General features: G+C 40.9%; 1 long non-coding RNA gene across 1 annotated transcript; it reads left to right on the forward strand.

Moving 5' to 3' along the window:
- The first annotated feature begins 636 nt into the window (after nt 1-636).
- On the forward strand, nt 637-2,845 carry LOC135240004 (uncharacterized). The gene is made up of 3 exons (XR_010325543.1): nt 637-770; nt 848-1,224; nt 1,548-2,845. It is a non-coding gene; the product is annotated as an uncharacterized LOC135240004 (long non-coding RNA).
- The last annotated feature ends 1,310 nt before the right edge of the window (nt 2,846-4,155 follow it).

The following is a 4,155-nucleotide window of genomic DNA, read 5'->3' on the forward strand; positions in this document are numbered from 1 at the left end:
TGGTCCTCACTCCTGGAGAGCTGCAGGGTCTGCTGGCTTTCGTTGTTACTCAGCACCTGAGTAGCACAGCAATTGATCAGTTAAAGCAGTTGATTACACTGTTAACTCAGGTCACCTGGTTTCTTGGGTCTGAATCAATCACTGATCTTTAGGAAAAACAAAAACCAGCAGATTCTGTGTCTCTACAGGACCAGGACTTAGTATCACTGCAAAAAAAAAAAAAGCAAAATGCATCCATATAAAGCAGGGGTGTCCAATACGAAAAGCAGCAGTGTTTTAGCCCAATCACCTGATTCTATTTCAAACCTTGATTGAAGACCATGACTAGTTAATTAGTTGCATCATGATTTTTTAAATTTTATTTTTTTACTTTTTTGTGCAAGTTAAATGTTATATAACTGCTCTTATTTTTCATTTGGGCATTTCCCAGAAAACCTAGCATGCCCCTGTATAACATTTTAAAATATTGCAGCATGTCCACAGTAGTAAGTAATCAAACTGAATTCAATCAAAGTGTCGCTTGCAAACATCACTGTCAATCATTATTTGTGTTTAATCAGTGGAAATTACTTTATCAGCTTAAATTATTGAGGTGGTGCAAATGGGATAATTGTTTGAAACAGTGCTTGATAAAGAGGCTATTGTCACCTCTAGCCTTTTGTGACCATCTTTTATGCTGCAATGTGTCAGTGCCCTGGCAGACTTACCTAAGGACCAACACCAAGAGCAACCTGTTTGTATGTGGATTCTGCAAATACATTTGCATCTAGGTGAGCACTAGGTGAACACTAAACAACCTCTGTGCATGGTGTTAATAGCTTTGTTGAATGAAAGCTGCTCTTTACAGGTCTGCTAGTGGGTCGCCATTTAGGGGCAATGGGCCTGCTTCTCAGGGATCCCAAACTGGACACCCTACTGTGATGAAGGGGCCCTAATTGTCCAGTCACTGCCAAGTATTTAATGTTGCCTGGAGAAGAGCCAATATGGAGGCAGTCCAAGAGCTTATTGAGCCACTGAAACTAACAAGCACTGATGTCCTGTAGCATATATGCAGAAACTGGAAGCTGTATGGTCTGGACTGGATTCAGCAGGAGCTCTATAAAATAAAAATGGAAAAACAAGAAGACTCTGCATTTCTGTTGTTATACCACTGGGGATGATAAAACCAGGACGACAGGAACTAGGGAAATCTGACTCTGCTGCTTGCGCTGGAGTGGCATAAAGGTTTGTGTCTGATTCGCTGCCAGGTCAGACCTGCACCGATTGTTACCCCTCTACGATATGGTATTATTATTGCTCCTGTGATTCATTTCCTGGGGTAACTCTAGAGGGTTTATGATTTTATGACTGACAGACGTGGAGCAGACAGCTCTACTGATAAATACAATGAACTTCCAGTGATTTTTCCCAAGGGCTGAAGGAAAACTAGGTAGAGAAGCATCGGGACAATTATTGTATGGTATTGATGTTATTGTGATGACGGTCCTCTGAGTGTGTGTGTGTGTGTGTGTGTGTGTGTCTGCCTGCATGCATGTGCTGGGTTTCAGGAATCACACTACAGTGGAGGTGACGATATGGTCCTTGACTAGAGAGATTGGCTGGAGCTCGTGCCTGGCCTCCTTAAGACGGAACCGAATTACTGTAGCAGTCTCAGGCTTCATAGGAGAACCACAGTGAACACACACATAATGTACAGAAATCACAGGCAAGTGCGCTCTGAACTAAATGTGTGGAAAGGCTGTGTGGGTGGAGTCTGTAGCCTTGCTCTGCGCTGCCAGTCTGTAGGCGTAGACCCCATTCAGTCCCAGTAAAAGGACTCTTTGTAGTCTGCATCTCAGGTCTCTTATCGAATGAACTGCTGATCTGGCAAGTGGGCGAGCTCTCTGATGATGCTCCTGGAAAAGATGGTTCTGCCAGATGTGAGTTGCTCAGCCGAGGACTTGAAAGTGGCAGCAACACGAATCCTTACATTGGTCTGTCCTCACATCCACTTTGAACTTGAACTATCTTCAGCTGGATGCTGGGATAAAGCACCCAGTTAAACTCACTAGAGGGGGATTTGTGCATGGCATTTTTTGATGTTAGCCTGTGAGTTGTTGCTACACAATTAAATGTCCAGCGTTAACTCCATTCTAACAGTGTTAATTCAACTCAAAACATTTGGTCCCACTCTGGAATGTGCAACCAAATGGTATCTGTTGAGAGCTGAAATAACACTGTTGGAGTTGAATTAACACTGGACATTATACTGAAAAAGGCCTGGAGATCTGTAAAGCACATGGCCGTAGTAACTGCGGATTAACTATGGGTAACAAAGATTTATTTTGCATTCAGTGTGTTGGTTAGTTCACTGTGTTAGTTGGTAATAAAGGTAGACTGCTGCCTGAAATTGCACATAGAGTAAGGTACAGTTGTGCAGGTCGAGCTCAGCTTGGCTGTGTCAGAGCATGAGAATGAAAGTTTATTGAGAAGAGTGGCTCTTAAACAGAAGAGGAGCAACCAAGACAAATTCAATTAAGCATCAGATAGAATTTCAAAGCATTAGAATGACAGAGAGCTGCTAAGGCTTCGGATCAGAGTCATAATAGCTGTTGTCACTGGGTCATGCCTGTTCCCTTCACACACTTAAGCAGAGGGCATTCATTATGCCTCGTATTATAATAATGGGAGATCAGATATCCAGTGGCTGTTAAAAACTCCTCACAGCTGTGAGCACTGTCCTCAGTCATGCTGATTACTCTGACAACCCTCTGCACTTCAGAATCAAGGACAGTCCAGGGAGGGATAGTCATCGGCAGAGGGAATCCTATCGGACCCGACGTAAACATCCGTGAGTAGAGGTTTAATAACCTGGTTTAATAATTCCCTGCAAGTATCTGACTGGTTCTGCCCAGCCCACATTCACTGGACACTGCTACTGTTCTCAGAAGCCCGACAGCTTCATGCTGCTTACCGTGTGCCTCAGTACTGGACAGGCTAAGTAAGAATGCACTGGAAAATATAAAAAGATGAAATATGTATAACATAAAGTTATGAAATAAATCATTGAATCACTGAAGTTGCCTAAAGCAGGAGAGAGCCACAAATTGTTCTGTTTTGTTTTCTGTTTTGTGTATCTGACATTTGCTCTTTTTGTATTTGCTATTACACTTAGGACAAAAGAGAAAATTTATAGAAGGGATCTTGGTGAACAAGCACTACTGCCCGAAATCTGATTTTTTAACTTGTGGTCTGGTATGTCCGTATTTAGTTTGAAATTTTGGTTAACAGTACCCTCTGTTGGACAACTGAGACTGTGCATCTTATAACTCTATTTAATACATTCAGATCGATCCATAATTTGCCAAGAAGACAGCTAATTTTTTGGCATTATCCATTATGATAAAAATACATGAATCATCAATGAGCAAAAAAATCCAAATGCAATGATGAAAACGTGTTTCATTTTGCAGCACTTTACATATTAAATTGCATTTGGCAACACTGCATTCATGTTCATGTTCATGTTAATTTGGCAACATTGCATTCATGTTCAACATCTAATGCAGCAGCTCTCAAATTCGGTCCTGGGGGACCACTGCGTATGCTGGTTTTTGTTCCAAGCACAGTAGCAGTCCCAGAATTTTAACAAGCTGTTAATTTGTCGTAATTATGTGCTTTTCATGTTTAGAGGGATTATTTACCCTCTTAAGTCACATTATGCCAGGAATAGTTATGCATGCCATTAAGATTACATAAAAAGAGGTAGCAATGAAACAATGATGATATTAAAGACTGAGATGAATCAATAGGCTCCTAATTCAATTGTTCAACACAAGTGCTTCAGTTTATTTATTTTTTTATTAAATATATTAGCACAATTCAGGTTTGACTTGTCATTTGCTTTGTCTTTGAATTCTTTATTTTTTTGTTTTGTGAATTCTGTGTGCCTCCCAAATGGTTAGCTTTGGTGGCCATATGTCCATACTTTCACCAATTAGGAGCCTATTGGTTCACCTCAGCCTATATTTTTATCAGCTCAATAACAATTTTGGTACCTCCTGGGCAAATAATCCATCCAAACTTGAAAAGCACAAAAATAAAAAATCCTATTCAATTTCTGGGATTTAAATTGTGGTTGGAACGAAAGCAAGCATACACAGTGGTCCCCCAGAA

This window comes from Anguilla rostrata, chromosome 14 (assembly GCF_018555375.3).
Source record: "Anguilla rostrata isolate EN2019 chromosome 14, ASM1855537v3, whole genome shotgun sequence".
Taxonomy (NCBI): domain Eukaryota; kingdom Metazoa; phylum Chordata; class Actinopteri; order Anguilliformes; family Anguillidae; genus Anguilla; species Anguilla rostrata.